Genomic DNA, 19566 nt, shown 5'->3' with positions numbered 1-19566 from the left:
TTCATTTCCCTGAAGCCTTATTGCTTTTGGGCCCACCCTAATGTCTGTCAGTTCCAAAGGACTGGTGTGACAGAATGTTTAGCAGCTGGGCAGAAAGCATGGAAGACTACCTCCTATGACAAAAGCAGCATGACAGTGCGCCCTTGCTCACGGATATTTGGAGTCCACCACCTGACTACTTTGCATATATCTTCTCTCTGTTTCCATGGTTGAGACTGCCCTAGCCCATTGTTGCCCTGGACTCCACATTTAGGAATTGCTTTTCCAAATTGTTATCTTTGGCCTACTTTAGAAAACCAAAGTTCTGGATGAAATGTGAGCAGGTGGCAGACCCAAAGGCACAAGGCAGCTGAAAAGCCTATGAATGAAGTGCTGGGAAAGAAGACACCTCCAGATCAGGCCTGACAAGTGACAATTAGGATTTTGTAAAGCAAGAAAGTATAGCTCCAGCCCTCCAGATGGGGAAACATGCTGGGGAGGAGAAGAAATTTGACCAATAAAGACACACAATGAGCTAGTGGCAGCCTCACCACCTCACCCACCATTTGTATAGACCAGGGACTAGACTAGGAGATCTGACGTCCAAATTCCTTTTAATTTTTTTAAATAATATTTTATTGTGTTTTTGATGAAGGTTTATACAGCAGTTTAGGTTCCTATTCAACAATTTCTACACAAATTATACAGTGACATTGGTTACATTCTTCACAATGGCATGAACATTCTCATTATTTCTGTTCTAGTTGTCCTGTTTCCATTAATCTGGTTTCCCTGCCCCTTTACATTCTCATTTATGTTTTAAAGTGATTATCGACATTTGGTCTCATATAGGTGATTTTTAAAAGAAGCACATGGTTATGGGTGATATTCATTATTTTGGGAGCCCATGTGTTATTTAGCTAAAAGTTGACCTTAGGAGTTAGTTTTGGTTTAAGGTTTGAAGACTATCTGAGAATCTTCCAGTCTCAACTAGTCCAATAAATGTGTATTTTTTTTTTTTTTTTAGGAATTTGAGATTCTGTTCCACATTTTTCTCCCACCCTATCAGGATCCATGTATTGTGACCTTGATTAGAAATGTCGGTAGAGGTAGCTGGGCACTATCTAGTTCTTCTGGTCTCAGGGTACATCTCCTCCAACACTTGAGACCATGGTTCGAGTAGACTATTTGTCCTGTAGACTAGTTTTTTCTTTGTCTTTGGTTTTCTTCTTTCTCTTTTGCTCCGGACAAGTAGGGACCAGTAGTTGTATCTTAGATAGCCATTTGCAAACTTTTAAGACCCCAGAAACTACTCACCTAACTAGAATGTAGAACATAACTTTTATGAACTATATTATGCCAATTGACCAAGATATCCTAATCCTTCATATCAACATCCATAACTGTGTCCCCTATGTGCTTTATTACATATATGAATATATATGCATACAGTCACATACATGCATATACATATGCATACACCTATATACACACACATATATACTCACATACACATACCTATATACATTTATGCCTATATATATTTTTTGGTTGTTGTTACTGTTGTTTCAAAATTATATATGCTATAGCAATTACCGATAGATCCTTTTTTCTTGCACATTTTAGTGGCATTTTTTACCTTTCGTCAACCTGTGTGTACTTCACCCTCATTCGATGTTACTATCACCAAAAATAACAAATGTCTACCATCTAGATATGGAAACCCTGGTGGTGTAGTGGTTAAGAGCTACAGCTACTAACCAAAAGGTCAGCAGTTCAAATCCACCAGGCGCTCCTTGGAAACCCCATAGGGGCAGTTCTATTCTGTCCTATAGGGTCGTTGCGAGTCGGAATCAACTCAACAGCAATGGGTTTTTCTGTGTAGATAGTGAATCCCACTCTTCTTCCCACCCTCATCCCTGTAACCACTAATGAACATTAGTTTCTGTATATATACCTGTTCACGTCATTTCATAAAAGCGAGAACATGTAGTATTTGTTTTTTTGTGATTGACTTATTTCAATCAACATAGTGTCCTCCAGGTTCATTCATGTTTCAAGATGTTTTTGGAGCTCATTTTTCTTTATGGCTGAATAGCACACCTTTGTACGTATGTACCACATTTTACTTACCATTCATCCGTTGAAGGGCACTTAGGTTGTTTCCATGTTTTTGCTATGGTGAATAGTGCTGCGATGAACATAGGTGTGCATATGTTTACTCATGTCACTTCTATTAGATCCCTAGGGTATATACCTAGGAGTAGAATTGCTGGGTCATTTAGCTCTACCTCTAGTTTTTTGAGGACCCGCCAGACTGTTTTCTACAATGGCTGTTCCAGTTTGCATTTCCACCAGCAATGGGTGAGGGTTGCAATTTCTCCACATCTCCTCCAACACTTATTATTTGCCTTTGTTTTTTTTAATCTTAGCCATCCTAGTGGGCTTGCAATGACATCTCATTGTGGTTTTAATTTGTGTTTCTTTGATGGCTAATGAAGTTGAGTATCTTTTCATGTGTCTGTTGGCTGTTTGAATATCCTCTTTGGTGAAGTGTCTGCTCATGTCCTTTGCCCAGTTTTTGATTGGGTTATTTGTCTTTTTGTTGTTAAGTTGTAGTTTTCTATATATTTTAGATATTAGACCCTTATCAGTTATATCATTCCCAAAGATTTTTTCCCAGTCCGTAGGTTTTCTCTTTACTCTTTTGATAAAGTCTTTTGATGAACATAAGTATTTAAGCTTTATGAGGTCTCAGTTATCTATTTTGTTTTCTGTTGCTTGTGCATTTGTTGTAGTGTTTGATAATTTATCATTGAAAAAAATTAGGTCCCAAAGCTTTGCTTCCATATTTTCTTCCAAGAACTTTGTGGTTTTAGATCTAACATTTAAGTTCTTGATCCATTTTGAATTAGTTTTTGTGTATGGTGTGAGTAAGGATCTTGTTTCATTTTCCTGTTTGTGGAAATCCAGTTTTGCCATCATTTGTTGAAGAGACTATTCCTTCCCCATTGAATGGATTTGGCTCCCTTGTCAAAAATCGCTGACCATAGATGTTTGGATTTATTTCTGGATTTTCAATTCTATTCCATTTGTCTATGTTTCTATCATTAAACCAATACTGGGGTGTTTTGATTAGTAAAAATTGCTTACGTTGTTTTCGGAAGATGTATAGAATGTTATGGAAGGTCATGGGACATCACAAAATGCTATAGAAAGATTTGAGTTGAACTGTCAGATTGGGACTGGATTGAGGAGCTTGATGAGTTTTACCCCCTCCTTTGTAGAGATGGAGTGATGGACTGGCCCAGAGAGGTAAAGAGATTGGCCAAGGTCATACAGTAGTCTAAGGCAAAGCTGGAAGCTAGATCCCAGCAACCATGTTAGTTATCTTATGTTTAGCACCTGCATCATTTCAAGGCAAATGGGACATAGTAGAGCAATGGAGAACTTCTCCTGCAATGCAAAAATGGCTTTTATTGTTCTCTAATCCCTCCCCCTGCCTCAAACTCAATCCCCACTCCCTCCCACTTTGTTTCTTAGGCTCACAGAGTTTTAGGGCTGGACCTTCTGTATGTTCTTGAGCTAGTGGTAGAACTGGATTCTTTGTCACCTCAGCTCACCTGCCTCTGGAAGACACTAATGCCACTTAATGCCCTCAGGCTTGTTAGAGACCCAGGCTCAGTTGGCCCCCTGCCACATCCCAAGCACAGCAGTGGGCAAGGCAAGCACAGGACTCCACAATCTACCCTCAGCCCTCAGCCTTACCTCTGGTCTCAGCCCAGACAAGATTTTTCTCTTAATATCTAGGCTTTTCGGTGACAGATAATTACACAAAGCTAGGCTCACCGTTAAAGGGTTGATGGTCCTGTGGAGAATGTGGGGATCCCCTCATGTTCAGAGAAAAGTGGAAAATTCGGGTGAGGGTCAAACTACAGGAACAGGTAAATTCCCAGAGATGAAAAGTGAAAGCAGCTCCTGCCGCTGGCAGGCTGGGTGACCTTGGTGAAGCTCCTTCCCTTCTCTGGGCAGCACAGTCACGGGTGGGGTGAGGTTGGCCTCTATGGTCAGTAAAGGCCCTGGTGTGCCAGAGAGGCAGGTGAAGTCGGGGCGCAGGCGCTGCAGCTGGTTTTTCCTGGCAGGTGAGTCAGTCTCTCCTCTGTGTGGCCTAGGCGTGAGTGCCGCGGGGCCCTACCTCTACGCCTAACGATGGGCCAGGTGAGATGCCCAGGGGCTCTGCAGTCCCCCAGCCTTCCTAGCTCCTCCGCCCCGCCTCACTCACCCGCCTCGGGCTCTGAGATTAATTGCCTGGTGGTGGCAGGGGCGCCGCAGTGCGAAGGCACAGCAGCCACGGAAATGGGAGGGCATGCAAAACTGAAACCGAGCTCCAGGGGCCCGGGGAGCCCCACTCCAGGGGCCCGTAGTGCCACCACCATGTGACCCACCCGGTTTGGGGACTGGAGTGGGGAGCCCCAGGGCTGAGTTCCCCACCCTTTCTCCCCCTGCTAACACCACGCCCGCGCTTATTTGCATTTAAAGAGAAACGTACCAAGGAAAACAGTGGGCGGGCCAGGGTCCCCCCGCCTTCCCGTCGTGGCGATTGGGCCACACTCCTGTCGATCAGGACGCGGACTTCCCACCCTGTGACTGTGACTGTGGAGTCCCGGGGGAGGGGGCATGGGGGAGCTGCCCCGAGCCTAAGGAAGGGGAGCCTGTACAGGAGGTGGCTGGGGCAGCGGTGGCGGTGGCGGAGGTGGCGGCAGCAGGAGCAGCGGAGGCAGCTGAGGCGGCGGCGGCGGCACCCTCAGCCGCAGCAGCCTAGGCTCCAGCCCCGACCAGGGTGGCGCAGCAGACAATACCGGGACTGGGAGCCAGAAAGGGCCGGGTAAGCGCTGCGCATAGCCAGGAACCTCCTTCTGCCTGCCGTCCGGTGCAGTCCTGCGTACTCCGCTCAAGCCGCCCGGAGAGGGGAACCAAGGGGTGGGCCGATCGGTGTCTGGGCCGCTTGCTGCTCCCCTTGGACCCTGCTTTGCTGACTGTCCGGTGAGGGACTGAGAGGCCGCGCGTCCCCAGGGCGCAGGCGATTGCAGCTGGTAGTGGGGAAGCAGCAGGGGGAGGAGGCAAGCAGACTGGCGGGCTAGCATGGACCATGCCTCTGGGCTCTCGGGAGACTCGAACCTGGGGCTGCACGTGCTGCTGCGCGGTCCCGGGAGTGGCTCCACCGGCCAGCACCACCAGCTGTGCATTTGTAGGCCGGGAGCTCCGCAGCTTTGTTGTAACTGATTTGCTGGAACAGCTGGGTTACACGAGTATCGCTCGACAGCCTGGAGGCCCTGCTGCCACTTCTCCCCTCCCCTGCGCATCTCTTGCCTCTCCTTCCCTCCTGCCCACGAAACCCGCGCGCTGGCCCAGTCCGGATAAGGACTGGCTTTGGCGTGGATTGAGGGATCCACACTATCTGAGTCCCTGTGAGGAGGATCTCAGTTGGGCCTGTGGGCTGATCACTTCCCTTCGGAACCTCGGTCTTGCTGCCCCAAACAGCCGCGCCCCCTCCTCCTGGGTTCCAGGGCGCATCTGGCTCCTGACACCTCCGGCAGGAGGGTTGGCAGCGAAGCTGTCGCTGGTTCCTCAGTTAGAGCTGCAGCTCAAGCTTGTCCTTGGGTTAGCGCTCCAAGGCCGCTTTGTCTCCCCCCTTGCCTTGCCTCCTCTCCCATTAGAGGGCACTGACCGCTTTTTCCTCTCCAGCCTCCTGTTTAAAAATAGAGATAGACACGGTGCTGTGTGTGTGTGTGTGTGTGTGCGCGCGCACGTGTGGGGTTCCGATCCAGCGGCTGAAGGGGCAGGCATTGCAGTAGGGAACGCACCGCCTGGGTGTACATGAGAGCCAAACCCTCCAACTTCACAGTAACTTAAAATACCCAGGTCGTTGGGCCAGTCATTGTCTATACTGCAGACACCTCTTTTTGTTGCCTGCCTCTTGCAACCAATGATGACCTCTTCCTTCCCAGAACTCCTTCAGGAGTCCCCCTATATCCTGGGCATTTTAAGGCTTAAGTTATAACAAACCAAAAAAAAACACAAAAAACCCAATAGGAGGCCAATTATTTAGTTTCCCTGCTTCTGGTTTGTCTCCTCCATATCATGAATGTCTATGTTCTCTCAAAATCCCTCAGAGGGACAGATGAAACCTGGGACATCAGTCACAACCCGCTCAAAGCCTAGCAGTGCCAAGTTGTTAATGCTCTGGAAGGACTGGATGTTTTTGCAGAGCTTTGGAGAAACCTTTACTGCTCCAACTTGCACTTACGGTGATCTACATGAAAGTGACTAGAGAAATGGTACTCAAGGCTCAGATATTAACTGAGTAGTCCTAATGAGGATGAAGAAGGGGGACGGGTTGGAACTACAAGGAAAATAAATAAATCATGATGTGTCTCTTCAGCAACAAGCTCAGGATCTGGGCTGTCCCCACCCCAGACTACACATATCTTTGATTTGCTGATTCATTAGCCCAGAGGCCTACTAACCTGGAGAGAAATGAGAGACTTGTTAATGGGGAGGTGGTCATCCTGGGATGCTTCCAGACAGTAGAGGAGTTTGGCTAGGGAAAGAATTTAATGTCATAAGCAAAAAGAGGTCCACATTAGGAATGAGAGAGGCGTGGCTGGCAGGCAGCCTGAGGTGACTGAGTTGATTCTGGTTGAATGGTATAGCTCCTAGATAAAGAGTAGTTTGGGGCCCAGTGGTGGGGGCTCCCAAACACCAGGCAGCAGAATGCAGATCTAATCCTATTGGGGTAAGGGGACACTGAAGAGTGAGGGGTTGTGGAATTTTGTTTTTTTTTGTGTGTGTGTGTGTATAAATGCATCATGATAAAAACTGGTTTTAGAATGGGATTGGAAGCATGGCACAAGTAAGGCAGATAAGATGCCACCTCTGGATCTGGCAGTAGAGCTATCTCCAGAGGAAGGTGGCATAATGTCAACTACCCTTTGGCCTTGTGTGGGGCATGGGGTGGGGGGACCTTGAGCCTAAACACCAATATGGTGAGGGCTGAGAAGAATCCCCCTGGTCTCTGCTGAGCTCCTTCTTCCCAGCTGGACAGGCCTTTAAGGAACACCAGTTTGGACCACTGTGCTTACAGAATGGAAACCTGAGCCCTGGAAAGGAACAGGGGCTTATTTATGGTCACACAGCTACTTAGGGATAGGTGGCTGCCTCCTATACAGCAGCTCTCTCCTCTGTATCCTGCTGTCTCTGGCAGCCTCCATTCAACACAAATCTCATTAACCACCCCCTCATCTCACTTCCCCCACTCTCCAAGAGTAAGAGGTGGAGGCTGGGTTAGCTTGGGAGCACCACCTGGGGAATCTCTCCCCCTTAATGCCGCTTTTGCTTCTTGGTCTTGGTCTGCAGCCTGTCTTAGGCTGAAAGTTTCAGAAGAAGGAGAGGTAGTTGGTAGAAGTTGGCAGTCCAATGATTCCCTCCTGGTCTAGTGGAGGTATTAAAATTTTCTCAGGAACTTTTACATTTACACTCTCAGAAAATATGTGTGGGTAATAGCCCTGCTCTGGTGGCCCAGAAGAATAAGGGAATGAGAGGAATAGCAGTGAACCTTGGAGGTTACAGGCTTGCTTGAAGTGAAGAAGGAGAAGAGGGTTTCCAGCCCCCTCATTTTCAGATAGGCTAGGTGAGGTGGGAAGAGGGAAGGCCCAACATCATTCCATCATCAATTCCCCTGCTTCAAATTCTGTCCAGGCAGATAAACTAGATGGTAAAGGTAAAGCTCCAGAAGAGGTATTTCATAGCCTTCCTCTGTCACTCATTCCTGGGTCACCCATCTCATTGCCAGGAAGTTCTTTCTCAGAGCCAATCTGAGCCTCTCATGCTTAGTTAAACCTTGTATGTGTGTGTTGGATGAGGTGGGGTTGAGAAGAGTTGGCCACTATTGTTCTTCTGCTTAACAATCCATTGGAAAGTTCGTAGGTATTAAACACTCTCTCCCATCCCCAACTTCTGTTCTGTGAATTGAATAATCACAGAGCCTTTCATGTACTCTCTGTGGTCTTATTTTTCAAATCTGTGCATGTGTAAGTATATCTCCAGCAAGGCAGACAGGGAAACTGGAACCACTGCAGAGGTGCAGTACTCCCCCACCTCCCATTTTTGGATTAGGAGAAAATACAGACTAGGACAGAATGGCCCAAGGGGGCTTGGATGGGCCAGAGAAATGCATACTGGGCTTGCAGGGGCCTTTGTGACCCTTTTATCTGTATTCCTTGTTGCAGAGCCTTCATTGCTTTCATCTTCTACAGGTTTTTTTTTTCCCCCGTGTTGAGTTTCCAAGCAGATTCTCACCGACCTTCCCCAATCAGTACTCTTGAGCCCTCCCTCCCCTTCTGCTCAACCCTCCCTGCTGGGGACTGTAGCTTTTCTCAGGGGAGAGAAGGTTGAGCCAAGCCAGTTCTGATCTCCCTACTCTCTGGACATATAGGAAATAATTCACAGGCCAGGCCTGGTGCGTTTTAAAAGTGAAATATTGGAGGTGGGGCGGGTGGTGGGAAGAATGAGTCTGGGCCATAGTGCATCTCTGTCCTACAGTGGTGAGTGAGGCCCAACCATCTAAGCACCCAGGCTTTGCAGCAAGTGTTAGGACTCCCAAACCAATCCACTGCCCACCACACCTCCTGACTCATCAACCACTAGAAAACTGGGCACAGGATCTCCCTTCTCCCAGCCTCTCAGGCCTACCTTGGGGCAAGTGGACCCGCAGACCCATCTCCCAGTCCTAGATGGGGAATACTGAGGCCCAGGAAAGGGTAAAGATTTGTCCAAGCTTATACAGGCAGTTGATGGTGACTCAGAATCAGAGCCCAAAGCTCCTGGCCCCCAATTCAAGACTCCCTCCTCTAATCACACTCTCCTGATCCCTTTCACAAGCTTCAGTTTCCTGATGAATATAGAATGGGTACATAGGAAAGTCAAGGGCCTCCATTATTCACTTGGCCCAGCTGCAGGCTGGCTTTTTTTCAGCTCCCATGTCACATCTGCTTACCTGGGATTAGCTCCTCTCTTGATCACCATCTAAAATGGGGGTGGAAAGAGGGGTGGCTTCTGTCTTTGACCTTACCCTTACTGGGCTGGCGTTGACAGAGTGGAAACCTTACTATGCAGGCATGGTACCCACCATAGATACATTTCTAAGAAGGTTTGGGAAGCCTGAAAGTAGAATGGCAAGTAGGTGGCTACCAGAGCTCCCATTGTCCCAGGTGACCGAGCAGGGGACCTCAGCAGCCTGAGGAGAAATCTGGGGCATCAAGAACACTCACCAAGAAATCCCTTTCTATGGAGATGAGGTGTCTGGATGACCACATCACCAGGCTGGAGAAGCCTCTGTGTATTTGGGGCTGGGGCCGAAGTGTAGAAAAGTGAAACTGGGGAACCTGCAAGGGGCATGCACGGAGAGCAAGCTTTGAAGATCAGGCAGAGGGATTTGGCCTCAATCCTGTAGGCAATGCAGAATAACTTGGTAAGTAGAAGAGTGATGCACTGAAATAAGGGTTGTAAGAAAATGAATCTGGCAAGTGTGTGCAGGATAGATGGGATGGGAGGGGGAAGACAGAAGGCGATATTGCAGCGCTGCAGCAGGGAAGAATCAGATGAAGCTCAACTAAGAGGCTTGTGTCATCTTCTGAGGAATTGGGGTGGCAGCTGAGGAGCTGTAGAGGAGCCATTACAATGGCCCTTTATTGACCACCTGCTAGTGCCTAGTGAGAAGTTTGTCCTTTACATTTATCATCTCTAATCTTTACCACAATCCTGCATGGAAGGTAGCATTTTCTTCATTTTACAGATGAGGCATTTGAGTCTTAGAGAAGTTAGGTCACTTTCTCAAAGCTACACAGCCTTTAAGAGGTGAAGCCAGCATTCCAGTTGTGAGCTGCCAAATTCCAGCTGAATTAGATAGAATTCAGTCGAACCAACATTTTTTTTAGCTCCTGTTATGTGTTATACATAGTGACTATAAGATAAATGAGAGTCCATTTGAGAGCAATGAATGGACAGACTAGGCCTGCCAGAATGAATTATCCAAAGCTGAAAATGTGAACAACTCAAATGAGGTGCTGGTGGTATTGGAATGGGGCAGGGGAGAGAAGACCCAGTTTGGGGGCTGTGCTGCATCTGGAGTTGGTGGGATGCCCCCTTGAGAGGAAGTGCCCCTCAGCAGGAAGTCTTCAAATTAGGGGAAGGGTAGTTTCAGGGGTAGTTTGAGTGGGTATCTGCCAGCAGCCTCTACAGCTCCACCAGACAGCTCTTCCTTCAGACCCTGAAGAAATGGTTTTGAAAGCTGACCTTGACTGTGAAATTTAGAAATGGGTAATTCAAGTTCCAGATCATCTAAGATGTCATTGTCTTTAAATAATAGCTCAAATTCTCCACATCTTTATCTCCAACCTGTTGGCAGGTTTCTATTTGAACCTTTTTCCAAGGAAAAGGGGACTTGTTCCACAGTTTTGGGAGTGGTGATGGGAGGATGCTGATGAGAACAGCCACAGGCTGGGTTCTGGAGTCAGCAGACTTTCTGGAATGTGCTGGGTGGGGTCAATACAGTTGCAGCAGTGAAGAGTAAAAATACTGGAGAGAAGACTTAGCTGGGCTGGGACAAGGTGGAATGGGAGAGAAAGGTGATGGTTCTTGTAGGTGTGAGGGGAACCTGTGCAGACCTTGCTCTCAGCATTCTTCATTTGATTGTGGACCAGCATGGTGCAGCTGAAAGACATGAAATTGGGACTTAAGACACCTAAGAGATAGTGTGGCTCTGTCACATCCTACTGTGTGATCTTGGACTAGACTTTTCACAAGCCTGACCCCACAGATAAGACAAGGAGTTACCATCCCCCACCCAACCTGATTAAAGGTTTGCTGGGAAGTACAAATGAGAAGTGGGGGTAGGGAGTGCTGGTATGTACCCTGAGTGGGTGAAGGATATCTGCTGGTTCACATTTCCTTTGATGCTGGTATTTTTAACTGAGTTTGATTTTTTTTTTTTTTTTACCTTTTTACCCTGGGCTAGGGATTCTGACTAGTTGAAATTACCAGATAATCCAGAGCTGTTAGCCAGGAGCTGACTCATGGCAACATTTCAGGTGCCTGCATATAAAAAATTGTCTAAATGAGCAACTAAAGCCTCCTGTGAGATTACTACACACTTACCATTTGGGGAAACTGAGGCCTTAGGTAGTTTGGTGACTTACTTAGGGACCCATAGAGCCCTTGGGAGCACCCTGCTCTACACTGACTATGGTGGTTTTACTGCCAGAGATTGTCCAACTATGTTGTTGTTGTTAGGTGATGTATACCACAGAACAAAACACTGCCACGTCCTGTACCATCCTCACAATTGTTGCTATGCTTGCGCCCGTTGTTACAGCCACTGTGTCAATGCATCTCATTGAGGGTCTTCCTCTTTTTTGTTGACACCATACTTTATCTGGTCCCTCTTGATAACATGTCCAAAGTACATGAGACAAAGTTTCACCATCCTTGCTTCTAAGCAGCATTCCATCTGTACTTCTTCCAAGACAGATTTGTTCATTCTTCTGGCAGTTCATGGTATATTCAATATTGTTTGCCAACACCATAATTCAAAGCCATCAGTTCTTCTTTGGTCTTCCTTACTCATTGTCCAACTTTCGCATGCACATGAGGTGATTGAAAATACCGTGGTTTGGGTCAGGCGCACCTTACTCCTCTAAGTGACATCTTTGCTTTTCAACACTTTAAACAGGTCTTTTGCAGCAGATTTGCCCAATGCAACAAGTCCTTTGATTTCTTGACCACTGCTTGAGCATTGATTGTGGATCCAAGTAAAATGAAATCTGTGACAACTTCAGTCTTTCTCCATTTATCGTGATGTTGCTTATTGGTTGTGAAGATTTTTGTTATCTTTATGTTGAAGTGCAATCCATATTGAAGGCTGTACTCTTTGATCTTCATTGGTAAGTGCTTCAAGTCCTCTTCACTATCTGCAAGCAAGGTTGTGTCATCTGAGTATCGCAGACTGGTAATGAGTCGTCCTCCGATCCTGATGCCGCGTTCTTCATACAGTCCAGCTTCTCAGATTATTTGCTCAGCGTACAGATTGAATAGGTATGGGAAAAGGATACAACCCTGGCGCACACCTTTACTGACTTTAAACCACTCAGTATCCCCTTGTTCTGTCTGAACAACTGCCTCTTGACCTATGTACAGTTTCCTCATGAGCACAATTAAGTGTTCTGGAATTCCCATTCTTCGCGATGTTATCCATAATTTGTCGTGATCCTCACAGTCGAAAAAACACAGGTAAACAGCTTTCTGTTATTCTCTGCTTTCAGGATCCAACAGACAATCAACAATGATATCCCTCGTTCCATGTCCTCCTCTGAATTCAGCTTGGATTTCTGGCAGTTCCCTGTCAATGATCTTCAGCAAAATTTTACTCGTGTATGACCTTAATGATATTGTTCAATAATTTCCATACTCTGTTGGATCACCTTTGTTTGGAATAGGCACACATATGGACCTCTTCCAGTCAGTTGGCCGATAAGCTCTCTTCCAAATTTCTTTTTTTTAATTTATTGTGCTGTAAGTGAAAGTTTACAGATCAAGTCAGTCTCTTATACAAAAGTTATACACACCTTGCTATGTACTCCTAGCTGCTCTCGTCCTAATGAGACAACACACTCCTCTTCTCTACCCTGTATTCCCCATGTCCATTCAATCAGCTCATGTCCCCCTCTGCCTTCTCATCTCGCCTCCAGACAGGAATAGCCCACATAGTCTCATGTGTCTGATTGAGCCAAGAAGCTCACTCCTCACCAGTATCATTTTCTGTTTTTTACTCCAGTCCAGTCCCTGTCTGAAGAGTTGGATTTGGGAATTGTTCCAGTCTTGGGCTAACAAAAGGTCCCGGGACCATGTCCTCTGGGGTCCCTCTAGTCTCAGTCAGACCATTAAGTCTGGTCTTTTTACAAGAATCTGAAATCTGCATCCCCCTGTTCTCTTCTCCGTCAGAGATTCTCTGTTGTGTTCCCTGTCAGGGCAGTCATCGGTGGTAGCCAGTTACCTTCTAATTCTTCTGGTTTCAGGGTGATGTACTCTCTGGTTTATGTGGGCATAGCTATCTATATCTTGGGATCATCTTTACCTTATGTCTTTGGTGTTCTTCATTCTCCTTTGCTCCAGGAGGGTTGAGACCAATTGATACATCTTAGATGGCCGCTTGCTAACAATTAAGACCCCAGATGCCACTCACCAAAGTGGGACACAGAATGTTTTCTTAATACATTTTGTGATGCCTATTAACCTTTTTTTTTTTTTTTATTAACCTAGATGTCCCCTGAAACCATGGTCCCCAAAACACTGTCCCTGCTACTCTGGCCTTCAAAGTGTTTGGTTGTATTCAGGTTAACTTCTTTGCTTTTGGTTTAGTCCAGTTGTGCTGACCTCTCCTGTATTGTGTGTTGTCTTTCTCTTCACCAAAAATAGATCTTGCCTGCTATCTAATTAGTGAATACTCCTCTGCCTCCCTCCTCACCCTCTTAACCATCAAAGTATATTTTCCTCTGTGTTTAAACTTTTTCTTGAGTTCTTTTAATAGTGGTCTTATACAATATTTTTCCTTTTGCTTCTGAGTAATTTCATTCAGCATCATGCCTTCCAGATTCCTCCATGTTATGAGATGTTTCACGGATTCATCATTTTTCTTAATCATTGCATAGTATGCCATTATGTGAATATACCATAATTTATTTATCCACTCAACCATTGATAAGCACGTTAGTTGCTTCCATCTTTTTGTTATTATAAACACCACTGCAGTGAACATGGGTGTGCACATATCTGTTTGTGTGAAGGCTCTTATTTCTCTAGGATATATTCCAAGGAGTGGGATTGCTGATTGTATAGTAGTTCTATTACTAGCTTTTTAAGGAAGTGCCAAATGGATTTCCAAAGTGGTTGTAACATTTTAAATTCCCACCAGCAGTGTATAAGTGTTCCCGCCTCTCCACAACGTCTCCAACATTTATTATTTTGTGTTTTTTGGATTAATGCCAGCCTTGTTGGGGTGAGATCGTATCTCATTGTGGTTTTGATCTGCATTTCTCTAATGGCTCATGATCAGGAGCATTTCCTCAGGTATCTGTTAGCTACCTGAACGTCTTCTTTGGTGAAGTGTCTGTTCGTATCCTTTGCCCATTTTTTAATTGGGTTATTTTTCTTTTTGTGGTTGAGTTTTTGCAGTATCATGTAGATTTTAGAGATCAGACGCTGATCAGAAATGTCATAGCGAAAAACATTTTCCCAGTCTGTAGGTAACCTTTTCACTCTTTTGGTGAAGTCTTTGGATGAGCATAAGTGTTTGATTTTTAGGAGCTCCCAGTTATCTAGTTTCTCTTCTGGTGTTTGTGCATTGTTAGTAATGTTTTATATGCTGTTTATGCCACATATTAGGGATCCTAGCATTGTCCCTATTTTTTTTTTCCATGATCCTTATCATTTTAGATTTTATATTTAGGTCTTTGATCCATTTTGAGTTTTTCTGCATGGTTTTAGGTATGGGTCTTGTTTCATTTTTTTTGCAGATGGTTATCCAATTATGCCAGCGCCATTTTTTTTAAAGAGACTGTCTTTTCCCCATTTAACAGACTGCGCCTTTGTCAAATATCAGCTGCTCATATGTGGATGGACTTATGTCTGGATTCTCAATTCTTTTCCACTGGCCTATGTATTTGTTGTTGTACCAGTACCAGGCTGTTTTGACTACTGTGGTGGTATAATACGTTCTAAAATCAGGTGGTGTGAGGCCTCCCACTTTGTTCTTCTTTTCCGGTAATGCTTTACTTATCCAGAGCCTCTTTCCCTTCCATATGAAGTTGGTGATTTGTTTCTCCATCTCATTAAAAAAGTCATTGGTATTTGGATTGGGATTGCATTGTATCTATAGATCACTTTGTGTAGAATAGACATTTTTACAATGTTGAGTCTTCCTATCTGTGAACTAGGTATGTTTTTCCACTTATGTAGTTGTCTTGGTTTCTTGCAGTAGTGTCTCGTAGTTTTCTTTGTATAGGTCTTTTATGTCTCTGGTTAAATTTATTCCTAAGTATTTTATCTTCTTGGGGACTATTGTAAATGCTATTGATTTGGTGATTTCCTCTTCGAAGTTCTCTTTGTTGGTGTAGAGGAATCCAACTGATTTTTGTATGTTTATCTTATATCCTTATACTTTACTGAAATCTCTTAGTTCCAGTAGTGTTCTTATGGGTTCTTTGGGGTTTTCTGTGTGTAAGATTGTATCATCTGCAATTAGGGATAACTTTATTTCTTCCATAGCAATATGGATGCCCTTTGTTTCTTTTTCTTGCCTATTTGCTCTGGCTAGGACTTCCAGCACAGTGTTGAATAATAATGGTAATAAAGGGCATCCTAGTCTGGTTCTGGTCCTCAAGGGGAATGCTTTCCTAAGCTCTCCATTTAGATGCTGTTGGCTGTTGGCTTTGTATAACTGCCTTTTATTATTTTGAGGAATTTCCCTTCTGTTCTTATTTTGCTGAGAGTTTTTATCATGAATGGGTGTTAGACTTTTTCAAAAGCCTTTTCTGCATCAATTGATAAGATCATGTGGTTTAAGTCTTTTGTTTTATTTATACGGTGGATTACATTGATTGTTTTTCTAATGTTGAAACAACCTTGCATACCTGGTATGAATGTCACTTGGTCATGGTGAACTATTTGCTTCTTCACCTTTTTTTTTTTTTTTTTGTCAGTCTGGCCAATGGTTTATCAATGTTGTTATTCTTTTAAAGAACCAGCTTTTGGTCTTGTTAACTTTTAATTGTTTTTCTGTTTTCTATTTCATTTAATTCTGCTCTATTAGTATTTGCTTTCTTCTGGTGCCTGAGTGTTTCTTTTATTGCTGTCTTTCTAATTGTTCAGGGCGTAGGGATAGTTCTTTGATTTTGGCCCTTCTTTTTGGATGTGTGCAGTTACTGCTATAAATTGAAATTTGAGCACAGCTTTAGCTGTGTCCCAAAGGTTCTGATAGGAAGTGTTTTCATTCTCATTGGATTCTATGAATTTCTTTATTCCATCCTTAATTTCTTCTGTAACCCAGTTGTTTTTGAGCAAGATATCATTCAGTTTGCACGTGTTTGATTTCTTTCCCCTGTTTTTCCTGTTATTGATTTCTACTTTTATGGCTTTATGGTCAGAGAATATGCTTTGAAATATTTCGATGTTTTGGATTCTGTTAAGGCTTGCTTTATGAACTAATATGTGGTCTATTCTAGAGAATGTTCCATGTGCATTGGAAAAGAAGTTATACTTGGTTGCTGTTGGGTGGAGTGTTCTGTATATGTCTACGAGGTCAAGTTGGTTGATTGTGGCATTTAGATCTTCCATGTCTTTGTTGAGCTTCTTTCTGGATGTTCTGTACTTCACTGAAAGTGGGGTGTTAGAAGTTTCCTACTATTATTGCGGAGCTGCCTATCTCACTTTTCAATGCATTAGAGTTTGTTTTATGTATCTCGAAGCCCTGTTGTTGGGTGCATAAATATTTAATATGGTAGTATCCTCCTGGTATATTGTCCCTTTAATCATTATATAATGTCCTTCATTATCCTTTGTGGTGGATTTAACTTTAAAGTCTATTTTGTGAAAATTTAATATTGCCACTCCTGCTCTTTTTTGATTGTTGTTTGCTTGATATATTATTTTCCATCCTTTGAGTTTGAGTTTGTTTGTGTCTCTAAGTCTAAGCTGTGTCTCTTGTAGGCAGCAAATAGCTGCATGTATTTTTTTTTATCCATTCTGCTGCTCTCTGTCTCTCTATTGGTGCATTAATCCATTTACATTCAGCGTAATTATGGATAGGTATGAGTTTAGTGCTGTCATTTTGAGTGTCTTTTTTTGTATGATGTTGACAGTTTCTTTTTTCCACTTAATTTTTTTGTGCTGAGTGGTTTTTCATTATAAATTGTCTTTTTCTCTTTTTCATTGTTGTTGATTTTGTTTTTGCTGAGTCTTTATGTTTTTCTAGTATTTTATTTTGATGTGCAGGACTGTTAATCTCCTTTGTGCTTACCTTATTATTTATCCCTATTTTTCTAAGTTTAAAGCAAACTTTTGTCTCTCTATATCACCATGACTTCCTCTCCATATGAAAGAACTATGACTACATTTTTAAAAAAAAAAAAACATTTTTTAGTCCCTCTTTATTGATTTAATATTGTTGTCCTTTACATAATGATGTCTCTGTTACCCCGTTTTGAGCATTTTTTAAATCTTGATTTATTTTTGTGATTTCCATATCTGGGTTGGTATCTGTTTGCTCTGTCCTGTGTTCTAGTCTTAGGTTGTTTCTGATGTTATTTATTTTCTAACCAGAGAACTCCTTTTAGTATTTCTTGTAGTTTTAGTTTGGTTTTTGTAAATTTCCTAAACTTCTGTTTATCTGGAACTGTCCTAATTTTGCCTTCATATTTGAGAGACAGTTTTGCTGGATATGTGATTCTTGGTTGGCAATTTTTTTTTCCTTCAATGTTTTGTATATATCATCCCATTGCCTTCTTGCCTGCATAGTTACTGCCAAGTAGTCTGAGCTTATTCTTATTGACTCTCCTTTGTAGGTGACTTTTCATTTATCCCTAGCCGCTCTTAAAATTTTCTCTTTATCTTTGGTTTTGGGAAGTTTGATAATAGTATGTCTTGGTGACTTTCTTTTGGGATCTGCCTTGTATGGGGTTTGATGAGCATGTTGGATAGCTATCTTCTCATCTCTCACAATATCAATGAAATTTTCTGCCAACAAATCTTCAACAATTCTCTTTGTATTTTCTGTTTTGCCTCTGTGTTCTTGTGCTCCAATCATTCATAGGTTATTTATCTTCATAGAATCCCACATGATTCTTAGGGTTTCTTAATTTTTTAAAAATTCTTTTATCTGATTTCTTCTTCAAATATATTGTTGCCAAGTGTTTTATCTTCAGTCTCACTAATTCTGACTTCCATTTACTTAATTCTGCTCCGCTGACTTTCTCCTGCATTGTCTATTTCTCAAATTTTGTTTTTAATCTTCTAAATTTCTGATTGCTGTCTCTCTATAGATTCTTGCAGCTTATTAAATTTTTCATTATGTTCTTGAATAACCTTAATTTCCTCCACTGCTTTAGCTGTGTGCTCCTTGGATTTTTCTGTATTGTGCCTGATCTCCTTCCTGATGTCTTGAAGAGTTCTGTATATTAATCTTCTGTATCCTACCTCTGGTAATTCCAGGAGTATCTCTTCATCCAGAGGATTCCTTGATTCTTTGTTTTGGGAGCTTGTTGAAGTGATCGTGGTCTGCTTCTTTATGTGATTTGATATTGACTGTTGTCTCTGAACCATCTATAAATCATTGTATTAATTTATTTTCTGTTTTCTTACTATGTCCTAGCTTCTTGATTTGTTTTGTTTTGATATACCAAAATAGGTTGCTCAAGTGAGCTAACTTGATTATTGGCCCCTTTGAAGCTCTAATGTCTTGTCATCAGAGAGCTATAGCAGTTACAAGGTATATGAGCCTAGGAGTCCATTCACTTTTCTTGTATAGATTCAACTGATGTGTCCAGGTAGACATTCACCAAGTGTGTGGCTCAGGCTCTTACCTATGGTTGTAGAGGAGCAGTGGTGAGTGGTGTATGCACAGGCATCTGGTTGCTGCAGGAGGTCACACTCTGAGCAAGGCAGGGGGTTGAGAACCATCCCCTAAGTGTCTTTAAGGAAGGAATGTCCCGATTCCCTTGAGACCACTGGTGGGTGGGCTCTGCAGCTGTACCATAGGCATCCAATGCTTTTAGCTGTAAGGACTGGGAGGTACCATGTATCCTTGGGCATCTGTCACAGGTGGCTAGGTGGCGTGGTTGGAGCTATCAGTCCTTAGGACTGTGATGCGGATAGGTAAGTACCCTGCTTAAGAGGCAGAGTGGTGTCAAACATCAAAACCCACCTCTCCATTTGTTGGCAGAAAACTTCTGTGATATTGTGAAAGATGAGACGATATCTATCCAAGATGCTCATCAAACTCCACATAAGGTAGATCTTAAAAGAAAGTCACCAAGACATATTATAATCAAGCTTGCCAAAACTAAAGACAAAGAGACAATTATAAGAGCAGCGAGGGATAAAAGAAAAGTCACCTACAAGGGACAGCCAATAAGAATAAGCTCAGAGTACTCGGCAGAATCCATGCAGGCAAGAAGACAATGGGATGACATAGTTTAAAAATTGAAGGAAAAAAAATGCCTGCCAAGAATCATATATCCATCAAAACTGTCTCTTAAATATGAAGGTGAAATTAAGAAATTTCCAGATAAACACAGGTTGAGGGAATTCGTAAAAACCAAACCAAAACTACAAGAAATACTGAAGGGAGTTCTTTGGTTAGAAAATCAATAATATCGGATATCAACCCAAGACTAGAACACTGGGCAGAGCAACCAGAAGTCAACGCAGACAGGGAAATCAAAAAAAAAAAAAAAAAGTAAGATTAAAAAAAAGAAACAG

The 19566-nt window shown here is 43.3% G+C and overlaps 1 protein-coding gene across 2 annotated transcripts in view; it reads left to right on the top strand.

Moving 5' to 3' along the window:
- Nucleotides 1-4120: 4120 nt before the first annotated feature.
- The window catches only part of AMER1 (APC membrane recruitment protein 1), a 34198-nt gene continuing 18752 nt past the window's right edge, over nucleotides 4121-19566 (top strand). Inside the window, exon 1 of one of the 2 annotated variants that reach the window (XM_049872966.1) lies at nucleotides 4121-4197. The gene's annotated coding sequence lies outside the window, so the exon portion shown is untranslated. Of the gene's footprint in view, nucleotides 4198-4627; nucleotides 4865-19566 lie in introns of those variants that run through there. The other variant, XM_049872965.1, reaches the window with a different exon arrangement.

This window comes from Elephas maximus, chromosome X (genome assembly GCF_024166365.1).
Source record: "Elephas maximus indicus isolate mEleMax1 chromosome X, mEleMax1 primary haplotype, whole genome shotgun sequence".
Classification (NCBI taxonomy): domain Eukaryota; kingdom Metazoa; phylum Chordata; class Mammalia; order Proboscidea; family Elephantidae; genus Elephas; species Elephas maximus.
The sequence above is the reverse complement of the archived record's forward strand: the minus strand, read 5'-3'. Positions and strand labels throughout refer to the sequence as shown.